Here is a 17,406-nt window from a genome sequence, read left to right on the forward strand (position 1 = left end):
AATTCAAAATGGCCGACAGGAAGTAGGTTTGACTCAGACATATTTGGTACAGTCGGACTCAGCATGAGCCAAGGAATCAATAGAGTGAAGTCTTATGTCATAGTGGCAATTTAATCAAATGACATAAAGATTTAAAAAAAAAATGTACATATCCTGACCACTAGGTGGCGCCGTCCTAAAGATTTATAGGTGCGCTCAGAACATGTCACTGATGAACCATGCCAAATTTCGTAGCGATACGCCATTCTGTTTGTGAAATACTGAACTTAATGAGAAAATTCAAAATGGCCGACACCCAAAATGGCCGACCGAAAACCGTTTGGTATCGTTTGACTCGGCATGCCTCAAGGAATCTAACAAGACCATTTCATGATTTTAGACTCAAGTTTGAAGTAGTTATAAGCGAAAATAGGCATTTTTCGAATCTCGTGACCACTAGGTGGCGCTGTGACAAAACGTTGCAGGCACCCTCATGTAATGACTGTAATGACATATACCAAGTTTCGTGTCGATACAATAAAGTTTTGCGAAGATAAGGCCTCACGTCCGTTTTGGCGTGCTCGCCGCCATATATGTTGTCAATTTATATGAGAACGCATTGGTCTATCAAAAAGCTTTTGATAACTTTTTGTCTTGGGTGTCTCTAGATGCTACATACCAAAGGACATGCAAATCGGACAAACGGTCTAGGAGGAGTTCGAAAAAGTAGGTTTTACGAAAAATTCAAAATGGCGGAAAGATGTGCATGACACAAATGACATCAAAGTGTGCATTTGAATCATCATGAGCCAAGGATTCAGAAGAAACAAGAATTTAGTTTCTAGGCCTCATGGGTCAGAAGTTATGAGCATGAACATAAGTGGATTTTTGGACTGTTGGTGGCGCTAGAGGGTTTGAGTCAGACACACCAATGTTGCTATAGTAACTTCTGAGACTGTCCTCTACATGTGTGCCAAAATTCATAACTTTCCTATGTACGATTCTATGGGCTGCCATTGACTTTCGGCGGAAGAACGAGGAAGAAAAATAATAATAATAATAATAATAATAATAAGAAAACTAACAATAACAATAGGGTTCTACGCCCCTTCGGGGCTTGACCCCTAATAATAATAAGAAAACTAACAATAACAATAGGTGTCTACGCCACTTCGTGGCTTGACCCCTAAATATAGCTGCAAGCAGCAATCACCGGGGTCAAGCCAAAAAGGGCACAGCAGAAAGTAAAGTTGACTTTGGATGAGCAGTTTAAAGAACCTAGGAAAATCTCTTGATTTCAGACAAAACAATATAATAGTTATCAGCAAAAAAAGCTGTGTTCTCATTTAGTGAAATCTCTCCCTCTCTTTCGACGAGCATTGATAACTAGAACACTGACGTAAAAATGAGTGGTGCTTGCAGTGGCAATACTCAGCTCTCAAAATGTTACAGTGTTGTTAATGAGTCAAAAGAGCCAACCCCCGTGTCTCTACGATGTTCTGATGCAGAGTTATAGCTCTTGCAAAATGGTTGATAAGGTATTCTCATTGGTTGCTAGGGAGTGAATTGGCAACCACCAGTGATTATAGTCAAAGCCATGAAAGGAATAATCCATGATGACTCATGGTTTTAGATGTACTGTTGGAGTAGTTTTAGGCAAAAATAGCTATTTTCTATCTCCAAACCACTAGGGGGCGCTATGACAGAATCGTGCATGCAACCTCAGGTCATGACTGCGTTACATCTAGCTAGTTTTATGACTATACACTTTAGTTTAGTGAAGAAATAGTTGTATGACCATAGGGCTTGCTTGATATGAAAGATTTTGTTCAATTATAGGGCCACCTTGTCGTTCAGGCATACCAATTTTTTTGTGTGGCCTCAGACTCTGCTCATACATCAGCGTATCAAATCTGGTGAAAAAATATCTTTTCGTTGCGAAGTTATAACCATTTATGTATAAAAACACAAATTGTAAAAGGTAATTTTTCGTTTATTGCAATTTTCGGCCATTTCTGATGAAAATTTTAATATAACGCTAATAAAACTTTTTGTTCAGAAGGTAATGCAATGTTCTTCCTATGGTGTTTTCGAGTCGATCGGAATAACGATCGCGGAGATATTCGCGCATGTTTTTTAAGTGCTGTTTTGCTGCGCAGGGCTAACCGTAAGGCGAAATCTGGCATGTTTGGTATCGTTGGACTCGGCGACTATTCAGGACTCCTAAAAATCAAGTCCCGTCAAAATACGTTGATCACAGCCAAAGTTATAGGTGTATAAAACATCTGTCTGGCCACTAGGTGGCGCTGCGACGAAACTGGGCATGCACACTCAGTTCCTGACTGGCATCACAAGTACCAAGTGTCGTGTCAATAGGCCTAAGTTTGACGAAGATACAGCCTAAAATCAGTTTTTTGCGCTCTACGTAAAATTTGTTGACGCGCTATACGACAACGGACTGGTTTATCGAAGTTCTTTTGATAACTTTTTGCCGTGAGGGTATCTAGATGCTACATACCAATTGTCGCGGCAATCGGGTAAAAACTCTAGGACGAGTTCGCAAAAGTAGGTTTTAAGAATTATTCAAAATGGCGGAAATATTTTTATGACGGAAAATGACGCCATAGGGTCCATTCGAATCGTCTTGAGCCAAGGAATCAGAGGAAACAAGAGTTTTGTTTGTAGGACATACGCATCAGAAGTTATAAGCAAAAACGTAAGTGCAACTTTAGACTGTTGGTGGCGCTAGCGGGTTTGAGATAGAGACTCCAAATTTGCTGTGGGGACACATTGGACTGTCCTTTATCAGTGTGCTAAATTTCATAACTTTCCTACGTATGGTTCTATAGGCTGCCATAGACCGCAATGGCGGAAGAAGAAAAATTTACTAACAGAAACAATTGCCAATATAGCTGCAAGCAGCAATGCCGGGGTCAAGCCAAAAAGGGCACATAAGAAAGTAAAGTTGAATTCGGATGAGCAGTTTAAAGAACCTGGGAAAATCTCTTGATTTCAGACTAAATAATATAACAGTTATCAGCAAAAAAGCTGTGTTTTCATTCAGTGTCATCTCTCCCTCTCTTCTCGAGGAGCATTGACAACTAGAACACTGAAGAAAATGTAAGTGGTGCTTGCAGTGGCAATTCTCAGCTCACAAAATGTTACAGTGGTGTTAATGAGTCAAAAGAGACCACCCCCATGTCTCTACGATGTTGTGATGCAGAGATATAGCTCTTGTAAAAAGGATTGATAAGGTATCCTAATTGGTTGCTAAGGAGTTAATTGGCATGCACCAATGATCTCCAAGCCATGAAAGGAATAATACATGATGACCCAAGATTTTAGATGTACTGTTGGAGTAGTTTTAGGCAAAAATACCATATTTCTATCTCAAAACCACTAGGTGGCGCAATGACATAGTTGTGCATGCAACCTCAGTTCATAACTGTGTTACATCTAGCTAGTTTTATGACTATACACTTTAGTTTAGTGAAGAAATAGTTGTATGACCATAGGGCTTGCTTGATATGAAAGATTTTGTTCAATTATAGGGCCACCTAGTGGTTCAGGCATACCAATTTTTTTGTGTGGCCTCAGACTCTGCTCATACATCAGCGTATCAAATCTGGTGAAAAAATGTCTTTTCGTTGCGAAGTTATAACCATTTATGTATAAAAACACAAATTGTAGAAGGTAATTTTTCGTTTTTTGCCATTTTCGTCCATTTCTGATGAAAATTTTAATATAACGCCAATAGAACTTTTTGTTCAGAAGGTAATGCAATGTTCTTCCTATGGTGTTTTCGAGTCGATCGGAATAACGCTCGCGGAGATATTCGCGCATGTTTTTTAAGTGCTGTTTTGCTGCGCAGGGCTAACCGTAAGGCGAAATCTGGCATGTTTGGTATCGTTGGACTCGGCGACTATTCAGGACTCCTAAAAATCAAGTCCCGTCAAAATACGTTGATCACAGCCAAAGTTATAGGTGTAAAAAACATCTGTCTGGCCACTAGGTGGCGCTGCGACGAAACTGTGCATGCACACTCAGTTCCTGACTGGCATCACAAGTACCAAGTGTCGTGTCAATAGGCCTAAGTTTGACGAAGAGACAGCCTAAAACCAGTTTTTTTGCGCTCTACGTAAAATTTGTGGACGCGCTATACGACAACGGATTGGTTTATCGAAATTCTTTTGATAACTTTTTGCCGTGAGGGTCTCTAGATGCTACATACCAATTTTCGTGGCAATCGGGTAAAAGCTCTAGGACGAGTTCGCAAAAGTAGGTTTTATGAATAATTCTAAATGGCGGAAAATTTTTCATGACGGAAAATGACGTTATAGGGTCAAATCGAATCGTCTTGAGCCAAGGAATCAGAGGAAACAAGAATTTTGTTTCTAGGACTTACGGATCAAAAGTTATAAGCAAAAACATAAGTGCAACTTTGGACTGTTGGTGGCGCTAGCGGGTTTGAGATAGAGACTCCAAATTTGCTGTGGATAATATTTGGACTGTCCTTTATCAGTGTGCCAAATTTCATAACTTTCCTACGTACGGTTCTATGGGCTGCCATAGACCGCAATGGCGGAGGAATAATAATAATTATTATAATAATAAAAAGAAAACTAACGGATACAATAGGGGTCTTCGCCCATTCTGGGCTTGACCCCTAAATATAGCTGCAAGCAGCAATCACCGGGGTCAAGCCAAAAAAGGCACAGCAGAAAGTAAAGTTGACTTCGGATGAGCAATTTAAAGCACCTAGGAAAATCTCTTGATTTCAGACAAAACAACATAATAGTTATCAGGAAAAAGCTGTGTTCTCATTTAGTGAAATCTCTCCCTCTTTTTCGACGAGCATTGATAACTAGATCACTGAAGTAAAAATGAGTGGTGCTTGCAGTGGCAATACTCAGCTCACAAAATGTTACAGTGGTGTTAATGAGTCAAAAGAGCCCACCCCCGTGTGTCTACGATGTTCTGACGCAGTGATATAGCTCTTGCAAAAACGGTTGATAAGGCATTCTCATTGGTTGCTAGAGAGTAAATTCACATCCACCAGTGATTATAGTCCAAGCCATGAAATGAAGATTCCATGATGACTCATGGTTTTAGATGTGTTTTTGCAGTAGTTTTAGGCAAAAATAGCTATTTTCTATCTCCAAACCACTAGGTGGCTCTATGACAGAATCGTGCATACAACCTCGGGTCATATCTGCCTTACATCTAGCTAGTTTCATGACTATACACTTTAGTTCAGCAAAGAAATAGTTGTATGACCATAGGGCTTGCTTGATATGAAAGATTTTGTTCAATTATAGGGCCACCTAGTGGTTCAGGCATACCAATTTTTTTGTGTGGCCTCAGACTCTGCTCATACATCAGCGTATCAAATCTGGTGAAAAAATCTCTTTTCGTTGCGAAGTTATAACCATTTATGTGTAAAAAACACAAAATTTAAAGGTAATTTTTCGTTTTTTGCTATTTTCGGCCATTTCTGATGAAAATTTTAATATAACGCCAATAGAACTTTTTGTTCAGAAGGTAATGCAATGTTCTTGCTATGGTGTTTTCGAGTCGATCGGAATAACGCTCGCGGAGATATTCGCGCGTGTTTTTTAAGTGCTGTTTTGCTGCGCAGGGCTAACCGTAAGGCGAAATCTGGCATGTTTGGTATCGTTGGACTCGGCGTCTGCTCAGGACTCCTAAAAATCAAGTCCCGTCAAAATACGTTGATCGCAGCCAAAGTTATAGGTGTATAAAACATCTGTCTGGCCACTAGGTGGCGCTGCGACGAAACTGTGCATGCACACTCAGTTCCTGACTGGCATCACAAGTACCAAGTGTCGTGTCAATAGGCCTAAGTTTGACGAAGATACAGCCTAAAATCTGTTTTTTTGCGCTCTACGTAAAATTTGTTGACGCACTATACGACAACGGATTGGTTTATCAAAAATCTTTTAATAACTTTTTGCCGTGAGGGTCTCTAGATGCTACATACCAATTTTCGCGGCAATCGGGTAAAAACTCTAGGACGAGTTCGCAAAAGTAGGTTTTACGAATATTTCAAAATGCCGGAAAATTTTTCATGACGGAAAATGACGTCATAGGGTCCAATCGAATCGTCTTGAGCCAAGGAATCAGACGAAACAAGAATTTCGTTTCTAGGACTTACGGATCAATAGTTATAAGCAAAAACATAAGTGCAACTTTGGACTGTTGGTGGCGCTAGCGGGTTTGAGATAGAGACTCCAAATTCGCTGTGGATAATATTTGGACTGTCCTTTATCAGTGTGCCAAATTTCATAACTTTCCTACGTACGGTTCTATGGGCTGCCATAGACCGCAATGGCGGAAGAAGAAGAAGAAGAATAATAAATATAGCTGCAAGCAGCAATCACCGGGGTCAAGCCAAAAAGGGCACAGCAGAAAGTAAAGTTGACTTTGGATGAGCAGTTTAAAGAACCTGGGAAAATCTCATGATTTCAGAAAAAACAATATAACAGTTATCAGCAAAAAAGCTGTGTTCTCATTCAGTGAAGTCTCTCCCTCTCTTTCGACGAGCATTGATAACTAGAACACCGATGTAAAAATGAGTGGTGCTTGCAGTGGCAATACTCAGCTCACAAAATGTTACAGTGGTGTTAATGAGTCAAAAGAGCCCACCCCCGTGTCTCTACGATGTTCTGACACAGAGATATAGCTCTTGCAAAAACGGTTGATAAGGTATTCTCATTGGTTGCTAGGGAGTGAATTGGCAACCACCAGTGATTATAGTCAAAGCCATGAAAGGAATAATCCATGATGACTCATGGTTTTAGATGTGTTGTTGCAGTAGTTTTAGGCAAAAAATGTCATATTTCTATCTCAAAACCAGTAGGTGGCGGAATGACAAAATTGTGCATGCAACCTCAGGTCATAACTGTGTTATATCTAGCTAGTTTTATGACTATACACTTTAGTTTAGTGAAGAAACAGTTGTATGACCATAGGGTGGCTTGATTTCAAAGGTTTTGTTGAATTATAAGGCCAACTAGTGGTGCCAGCAAATAATTTTCTTTGTGTAGCCTCAGACTGTGGTCGTACATCAGCGTATCAAATCTGGTGAAAAAATCTCTTTTCGTTGCGAAGTTATAACCATTTATGTGTAAAAAATGCAAAATTTAAAGGTAATTTTTCGTTTTTTGCATTTTTCGGCCATTTCTGATAAAAATTTTAATATAATGCCAATAGAACTTTTTGTTCAGAAGGTAACGCTATGTTCTTCCTATGGTGTTTTCGAGTCGATTGGAATAACGCTCGCCGAGATATTCGCGCGTGTTTTTTAAGTGCTATTTTGCTGCGCAGGGTTAACCGTATGACGAATCCTGGCATGTTTGGTATCGTTGGACTCGGCGACTACTCAGGACTACAAAAAATCAAGTCCCGTGAAAATACGTTGATCACAGCCAAAGTTATAGGTGTAAAAAACATCTGTCTGGCCACTAGGTGGCGCTGCGACGAAACTGTGCATGCACACTCAGTTCCTGACTGGCATCACAAGTACCAAGTGTCGTGTCAATAGGCCTAAGTTTGACGAAGATACAGCCTAAAATCTGTTTTTTTGCGCTCTACGAAAATTTTGTTGACGCGCTATACGACAATGGATTGGTTTATCGAAATTCTTTTGATAACTTTTTGCCGTGAGGGTCTCTAGATGCTACATACCAATTTTTGCGGCAATCGGGTAAAAACTCTAGGACGAGTTCGCAAAAGTAGGTTTTACGAATAATTCAAAATGGCGGAAAATGACGTCATAGGGTCCAATCGAATTGTCTTGAGCCAAGGAATCAGAGGAAACAAGAATTTCATTTATAGGACGTACGGATCAGAAGTTATAAGCAAAAACATAAGTTCAACTTTGGACTGTTGGTGGCGCTAGCGGGTTAGAGATAGAGACTCCCAATTTGCTGTGGGGACACATTGGACTGTCCTTTATCAGTGTGCCAAATTTCATAACTTTCCTACGTACGGTTCTATGGGCTGCCATAGACCGCAATGGCGGAAGAAGAATAACTAATAATAATAATAAAAAGAAAACTAACAGATACAAAAGGGGTCTTCGCCCATTCTGGGCTTGACCCCTAATAATAATAAGAACACTAACAAATACAATAGGGGTCTTCGCCCCTTCGGGGCTTGACCCCTAAATATAGCTGCAAGCAGCAATACCGGGGTCAAGCCGAAAAGGGCACAGAAGGATGTAAAGTTGCGTTTGGATAAGCAGACTGAAGAACTTAGGTAAACCTAATGATTTCAGATGAAAAAATGCAAAGGTAATCAACAAAAATAATCTATATTCTTGTCTACTGCAACTGTCCTTCGGTTATTGACAATCATGGAACATTAGAGCACTGAAGGACATGTATGTGATGCTTACAGTGGGCAAACATGGGTCACAACATGTTACAACAAGTTAAAAGAGTCAAAAGAGACCATCCCCATGTCTCTGTGATGTTCTGATACAGAGAAAAAGCTCTTGCAAAAAACAGTTGATAACGTATTCTCATTGGTTGCTAGAGAGTAAATGGACATCCTCTAGTGATTATAGTCAAAGCCATGAAAGGAATAATCCATGATGACTCATGATTTTAGATGTGTTGTTGCAGTAGTTTTAGGCAAAAATGCCATATTCTATCTCAAAACCAGTAGGTGGCGCAATGACAAAATTCGTGCATGCAACCTCAGGTCATAAATGTGTTACATCTAGCTAGTTTTCTGACTATACACTTTAGTTAAGTGAAGAAACAGTTGTATGACCATAGGGTGGCTTGATTTCAAAGGTTTTGTTCAATTATAAGGCCAACTAGTGGTGCAACCATACAATTTTTTTTGTGTAGCCTCAGACTGTGGTCGTACATCAGCGTATCAAATATGGTGAAAAAATCTCTTTGCGTTACGAAGTTATAACCATTTATGTGTAAAAACACAAAATTTAAAGGTAATTTTTCGTTTTTTGCAATTTTCGGCCATTTCTGATGAAAATTTATAGTGCCAATAGAACTTTTTGTTCAGAAGGTAATGCCATATTCTTCCTATGGTGTTTTCGAGTCGATCGGAATAACGCTCGCGGAGTTATTCGCGCATGTTTTTTAAGTGCTGTTTTGCTGCGCAGGGCTAATCGTAAGGCGAAATCTGGCATGTTTGGTATCGTTGGACTCGGCGTCTACTCAGGACTCCTAAAAATCAAGTCCCGTAAAAATACGTTGATTGCAGCCAAAGTTATAGGTGTACAAAACATCTGTCTGGCCACTAGGTGGCGCTGCGACGAAACTGTGCATGCACACTCAGTTCCTGACTGGCATCACAAGTACCAAGTGTCGTGTCAATAGGTCTAAGTTTGACGAAGATACAGCCTAAAATCTGTTTTTTTGTGCTCTACGTAACATTTGCTGACGCGCTATACGACAACGGATTGGTTTATCGAAATTCTTTTAATAACTTTTTGCCGTGAGGGTCTCTAGATGCTACATACCAATTTTCGCGGCAATCGGGTAAAAACTCTAGGACGAGTTCGCAAAAGTAGGTTTTACGAATAATTCAAAATGGCGGAAAAATTTTCATGACGGAAAATGACGTCATAGGGTCCAATCGAATTGTCTTGAGCCAAGGAATCAGAGGAAACAAGAATTTCGTTTCTAGGACTTACGGATCAAAAGTTATAAGCAAAAACATAAGTGCAACTTTGGACTGTTGGTGGCGCTAGCGGGTTTTAGATAGAGACTCCAAATTGGACTGTCCTTTATCAGTGTGCCAAATTTCATAACTTTCCTACGTACGGTTCTATGGGCTGCCATAGACCGCAATGGCGGAAGAAGAAGAAGAAGAAGCAGAATAATAATTATAAATATAGCTGCAAGCAGCAATCACCGGGGTCAAGCCGAAAAGGGCACAGAAGGATGTAAAGTTGCGTTTGGATAAGCAGACTGAAGAACTTAGGTAAACCTAATGATTTCAGATGAAAAAATGCAAAGTAATCAACAAAAATAATCTATGTTCTTGTCTACTGCAACTGTCCTTCGGTTATTGACAATCATGGGACATTAGAGCACTGAAGGACATGTATGTGATGCTTACAGTGGGCGAACATGGGTCACAACATGTTACAACAAGTTAAAAGAGTCAAAAGAGACCATCCCCATGTCTCTGCGATGTTCTGATGCAGAGAAAAAACTCTTGCAAAAACAGTTGATAAGGTATTCTCATTGGTTGCTAGAGAGTAAATGGACATCCACTAGTGATTATAGTCAAAGCCATGAAAGGAATAATCCATGATGACTCATGGTTTTAGATGTGTTGTTGCAGTAGTTTTAGGCCAAAAAAATGCCATATTCTGTCTCAAAACCAGTAGGTGGCGCAATGACAAAATTCGTGCATGCAACCTCAGGTCATAACTGTGTTACATCTTGCTAGTTTTATGACTATACACTTTAGTTTAGTGAAGAAACAGTTGTATGACCATAGGGTGGCTTGATTTCAAAGGTTTTATTCAATTATAAGGCCAACTAGTGGTGCAAGCATACAATTTTTTTTGTGTAGCCTCAGACTGTGGTCGTACATCAGCGTATCAAATATGGTGAAAAAATCTCTTTGCGTTACGAAGTTATAACCATTTATGTGTAAAAACGGAAAATTTAAAGGTAATTTTTCGTTTTTTGCAATTTTCGGCCATTTCTGATGAAAATTTTAATACAACGCCAATAGAACTTTTTGTTCAGAAGGTAATGCAATATTCTTCCTATGATGTTTTCGAGTCGATCAGAATTACGCTCGTGGAGATATTCGCGCGTGTTTTTTAAGTGCTGTTTTGCTGCGCAGGGCTAACCGTAAGGCGAAATCTGGCATGTTTGGTAAGGTTGGACTCGGCAACTATTCTGGACTTCAGCGAAACAAGTCCCGTGAAAAAACATAGATCAGAGCCAAAGTTATAAGCATGCACAACATTCGTATGACCACTAGGTGGTGCTGTGACGAAACTCTGCATGCCCCCTCAGATCCTCACTGGCATCACAACTACCAAGTGTGGCGTCAATAGACATAAGATTGGCGAAGATACACACTAAAACCTGTTTTTTGGGCTCTACGTAAAATTTGTTGACGCGCTATACGAAAACGGAATGGTTTATCAAAATTCTTTTAATAACTTTTTGCCCTGAGTGTCTCTAGATGCTACATACCATTTTTCGTGGCAATTGGGCAAAAGCTCTAGGACAAGTTCGCAAAAGTAGGTTTTATGAATAAATCAAAATGGCGGAAAATTTTTCATGACGGAAAATGACGTCATAGGGTCCAATCGAATCGTCTTGAGCCAAGGAATCAGAGGATACAAGAATTTAGTGTCTAGGACTTACGGGTCAGAAGTTATAGGCAAATACATAAGTGCAAATTTGGACTGTTGGTGGCGCTAGCGGGTTAGAGATACAGACTTCAAATTTGCTGTGGAGACTTTTTGGACAGTCCTCTATCAGTGTGCCAAATTTCATAACTTTCCTACGTACGGTTCTATAGGCTGCCATAGACCGCAATGGCGGAGGAAGAAAAAGAAAAAGAAAAAGAAAAAGAAAAAGAAAAAGAAAACTAACAGAAACAATAGGGGTCTTCGCCCATTCTGGGCTTGACCCCTAATAAGAAAACTAACAAATACAATAGGGGTCTTCGCCCCTTCGGGGCTTGACCCCTAAATATAGCTGCAAGCAGCAATACCGGGGTCAAGCCGAAAAGGGCACAGCAGAAAGTAAAGTTGACTTCGGATGAGCAGTTTAAAGAACCTAAGAAAATCTCTTGATTTCAGACAAAACAATATAACAGTTATCAGCAAAAAATATGTGTTCTCATTTAGTGAAATCTCTCCCTCTCTTTCGACGAGCATTGATAACTAGAACACTGACGTAAAAATGAGTGGTGCTTGCAGTGGCAATACTCAGCTCTCAAAATGTTACAGTGTTGTTAATGAGTCAAAAGAGCCCACCCCCGTGTCTCTACGATGTTCTGACGCAGAGTTATAGCTCTTGCAAAACGGTTGATAAGGTATTCTCATTGGTTGCTAGGGAGTGAATTGGCAACCACCAGTGATTATAGTCAAAGCCATGAAAGGAATAATCCATGATGACTCATGGTTTTAGATGTGCTGTTGCAGTAGATTTAGGCAAAAATAGCTATTTTCTATCTCCAAACCACTAGGGGGCGCTATGACAGAATCGTGAATGCAACCTCATGACTGCGTTACATCTAGCTAGTTTCATGACTATACACTTTAGTTCGGCAAAGAAATAGTTGTATGACCATAGGACTTGCTTGATATGAAATATTTTGTTCAATTATAGGGCCACCTAGTGGTTCAGGCATACCAATTTTTTTGTGTGGCCTCAGACTCTGCTCATACATCAGCGTATCAAATCTGGTGAAAAAATCTCTTTTCGTTGCGAAGTTATAACCATTTATGTGTAAAAACCACAAAATCTAAAGGTAATTTTTCGTTTTTTGCAATTTTCGGCCATTTCTGATGAAAATTTTAATATAACGCCAATAGAACTTTTTGTTCAGAAGGTAATGTTCTTCCTATGGTGTTTTCGAGTCGATCGGAATAACGCTCGCGGAGATATTCGTGCGTGTTTTGTAAGTGCTGTTTTGCTGCGCAGGGCTAACCGTAAGGCGAAATCTGAAATGTTTGGTATCGTTGGACTCAGCGACTACTCAGGACTCCTAAAAATCAAGTCCCGTCAAAATACGTTGATCGCAGCCAAAGTTATAGGTGTATAAATCATCTGTCTGGCCACTAGGTGGCGCTGCGACGAAACTGTGCATGCACACTCAGTTCATGACTGGCATCACAAATACCAAGTGTCGTGTCAATAGGCCTAAGTTTGACAAAGATACAGCCTAAAATCTGTTATTTTGCGCTATACGTAAAATTTGTTGACACGCTATACGACAACGGATTGGTTTATCAAAATTCTTTTAATAACTTTTTGCCGTGAGGGTCTATAGATGCTACATACCAATTTTCGCGGCAATCGGGTAAAAACTCTAGGACGAGTTCGCAAAAGTAGGTTTTACGAATAATTCAAAATGGCGGAAAAATTTTCATGACGGAAAATGACGTCATAGGGTCCAATCGAATCGTCTTGAGCCAAGGAATCAGAGGAAACAAGAATTTCGTTTCTAGGACTTACGGATCAAAAGTTATAAGCAAAAACATAAGTGCAACTTTGGACTGTTGGTGGCGCTAGCGGGTTTGAGATAGAGACTCCAAATTTGCTGTGGATAATATTTGGACTGTCCTTTATCAGTGTGCCAAATTTCATAACTTTCCTACGTACGGTTCTATGGGCTGCCATAGACCGCAATGGCGGAAGAAGAAGAAGAAGAAGCAGAATAATAATAAATATAGCTGCAAGCAGCAATCACCGGGGTCAAGCCGAAAAGGGCACAGAAGGATGTAAAGTTGCGTTTGGATAAGCAGACTGAAGAACTTAGGCAAACCTAATGATTTCAGATGAAAAAATGCAAACTAATCAACAAAAATAATCTATGTTCTTGTCTACTGCAACTGTCCTTCGGTTATTGACAATCATGGAACATTAGAGCACTGAAGGACATGTATGTGATGATTACAGTGGGCAAACATGGGTCACAACATGTTACAACAAGTTAAAAGAGTCAAAAGAGACCATCCCCATGTCTCTGCGATGTTCTGATGCAGAGAAAAAGCTCTTGCAAAAACAGTTGATAACGTATTCTCATTGGTTGCTAGAGAGTAAATGGACATCCACTAGTGATTATAGTCAAAGCCATGAAAGGAATAATCCATGATGACTCATGGTTTTAGATGTGTTGTTGCAGTAGTTTTAGGCCAAAAAATGCCATATTCTATCTCAAAACCAATAGGTGGCGCAATGACAAAATTCGTGCATGCAACCTCAGGTCATAACTGTGTTACATCTAGCTAGTTTTATGACTATACACTTTAGTTTAGTGAAGAAACAGTTGTATGACCATAGGGTGGCTTGATTTCAAAGGTTTTATTCAATTATAAGGCCAACTAGTGGTGCAAGCATACAATTTTTTTTGTGTAGCCTCAGACTGTGGTCGTACATCAGCGTATCAAATATGGTGAAAAAATCTCTTTGCGTTACGAAGTTATAACCATTTATGTGTAAAAACAGAAAATTTAAAGGTGATTTTTTGTTTTTTGCAATTTTCGGCCATTTCTGATGAAAATTTTAATACAACGCCAATAGAACTTTTTGTTCAGAAGGTAATGCAATATTCTTCCTATGATGTTTTCGAGTCGATCAGAATTACGCTCGCGGAGATATTCGCGCGTGTTTTTTAAGTGCTGTTTTGCTGCGCAGGGCTAACCGTAAGGCGAAATCTGGCATGTTTGGTAACGTTGGACTCGGCAGCTATTCTGGACTTCAGCGAAACAAGTCCCGTGAAAAAACACAGATCAGAGCCAAAGTTATAAGCATGTACAACATTCGTATGACCACTAGGTGGTGCTGTGACGAAACTCTGCATGCCCCCTCAGATCCTCACTGGCATCACAACTACCAAGTGTGGCGTCAATAGACATAAGATTGGCGAAGATACACACTAAAACCTGTTTTTTGGGCTCTACGTAAAATTTGTTGACGCGCTATACGAAAACGGAATGGTTTATCAAAATTCTTTTAATAACTTTTTGCCCTGAGTGTCTCTAGATGCTACATACCATTTTTCGTGGCAATTGGGCAAAAGCTCTAGGACAAGTTCGCAAAAGTAGGTTTTATGAATAAATCAAAATGGCGGAAAATTTTTCATGACGGAAAATGACGTCATAGGGTCCAATCGAATCGTCTTGAGCCAAGGAATCAGAGGATACAAGAATTTAGTGTCTAGGACTTACGGGTCAGAAGTTATAGGCAAATACATAAGTGCAAATTTGGACTGTTGGTGGCGCTAGCGGGTTAGAGATACAGACTTCAAATTTGCTGTGGAGACTTTTTGGACAGTCCTCTATCAGTGTGCCAAATTTCATAACTTTCCTACGTACGGTTCTATAGGCTGCCATAGACCGCAATGGCGGAGGAAGAAAAAGAAAAAGAAATATAGCTGCAAGCAGCAATGCCGGGGTCAAGCCAAAAAGGGCACATAAGAAAGTAAAGTTGAATTCGGATGAGCAGTTTAAAGAACCTGGGAAAATCTCTTGATTTCAGACTAAATAATATAACAGTTATCAGCTAAAAAAGCTGTTTTTTCATTCAGTTTCATCTCTCCCTCTCTTCTCGAGGAGCATTGACAACTAGAACACTGAAGAAAATGTGAGTGGTGCTTGCAGTGGCAATTCTCAGCTCACAAAATGTTACAGTGGTGTTAATGATTCAAAAGAGACCACCCCCATGTCTCTACGATGTTCTGATGCAGAGATATGGCTCTTGTAAAAAGGATTGATAAGGTATCCTAATTGGTTGCTAAGGAGTTAATTGGCATGCACCAATGATCTCCAAGCCATGAAAGGAATAATACATGATGACCCAAGATTTTAGATGTACTGTTGGAGTAGTTTTAGGCAAAAATACCATATTTCTATCTCAAAACCACTAGGTGGCGCAATGACAAAGTTGTGCATGCAACCTCAGTTCATAACTGTGTTACATCTAGCTAGTTTTATGACTATACACTTTAGTTTAGTGAAGAAATAGTTGTATGACCATAGGGCTTGCTTGAAATGAAAGATTTTGTTCAATTATAGGGCCACCTAGTGGTTCAGGCATACCAATTTTTTTGTGTGGTTTCAGACTCTGCTCATACATCAGTGTATCAAATCTGGTGAAAAAATTTCTTTTCGTTGCGAAGTTATAACAATTTATGTATAAAAACACAAATTGTAAAAGGTAATTTTTCGTTTTTTGCAATTTTCGGCCATTTCTGATGAAAATTTTAATATAACGCCAATAGAACTTTTTGTTCAGAAGGTAATGCAATGTTCTTCCTATGGTGTTTTCGAGTCGATCGGAATAACGCTCGCGGAGATATTCGCGCATGTTTTTTAAGTGCTGTTTTGCTGCGCAGGGCTAACCGTAAGGCGAAATCTGGCATGTTTGGTATCGTTGGACTCGGCGACTATTCAGAACTCCTAAAAATCAAGTCCCGTCAAAATACGTTGATCACAGCCAAAGTTATAGGTGTAAGAAACATCTGTCTGGCCACTAGGTGGCGCTGCGACGAAACTGTGCATGCACACTCAGTTCCTGACTGGCATCACAAGTATCAAGTGTCGTGTCAATAGGCCTAAGTTTGACGAAGATACAGCCTAAAATCTGTTTTTTCGCGCTCTACGTAAAATTTGTTGACGCGCTATACAACAACGGATTGGTTTATCGAAATTCTTTTGATAACTTTTTGCCGTGAGGGTCTCTAGATGCTACATACCAATTTTCGCGGCAATCGGGTAAAAACTCTAGGACGAGTTCGCAAAAGTAGGTTTTACGAATAATTCAAAATGGCGGAAACATTTTCATGACGGAAAATGACGTCATAGGGTCCAATCGAATCGTCTTGAGCCAGGGAATCAGTGGAAACAAGAATTTCGTTTCTAGGACCTAAGGTTCAGAAATTATAAGCAAAAACATAAGTTCAACTTTGGACTGTTGGTGGCGCTAGCGGGTTAGAGATAGAGACTCCAAATTTGCTGTGGGGACACATTGGACTGTCCTTTATCAGTGTGCCAAATTTCATAACTTTCCTACGTACGGTTCTATGGGCTGCCATAGACCGCAATGGCGGAAGAAGAATAATAATAATAAAAAGAAAACTAACGGATACAATAGGGGTCTTCGCCCCTTCGGGGCTTGACCCCTAAAAAGAAAAAGAAAAAGAAAAAGAAAACTAACAGAAACAATAGGGGTCTTCGCCCATTCTGGGCTTGACCCCTAAATATAGCTGTAAGCAGCAATACCGGGGTCAAGCCGAAAAGGGCACAGAAGGATGTAAAGTTGCGTTTGGATAAGCAGACTGAAGAACCTAGGTAAACCTAATGATTTCAGATGAAAAAATGCAAAGGTAATCAACAAAAATAATCTATATACTTGTCTACTGCAACTGTCCTTCGGTTATTGACAATCATGGAATATAAGAGCACTGAAGGACATGTATGTGATGCTTACAGTGGGCAAACATGGGTCACAACATGTTACAACAAGTTAAAAGAGTCAAAAGAGACCATCCCCATGTCTCTGTGATGTTCTGATACAGAAAAAAAGCTCTTGCAAAAACAGTTGATAACGTATTCTCATTGGTTGCTAGAGAGTAAATGGACATCCTCTAGTGATTATAGTCAAAGCCATGAAAGGAATAATCCATGATGACTCATGGTTTTAGATGTGTTGTTGCAGTAGTTTTAGGCAAAAA

Source organism: Paramisgurnus dabryanus, chromosome 7, assembly GCF_030506205.2.
Source record: "Paramisgurnus dabryanus chromosome 7, PD_genome_1.1, whole genome shotgun sequence".
NCBI classification, from domain to species: domain Eukaryota; kingdom Metazoa; phylum Chordata; class Actinopteri; order Cypriniformes; family Cobitidae; genus Paramisgurnus; species Paramisgurnus dabryanus.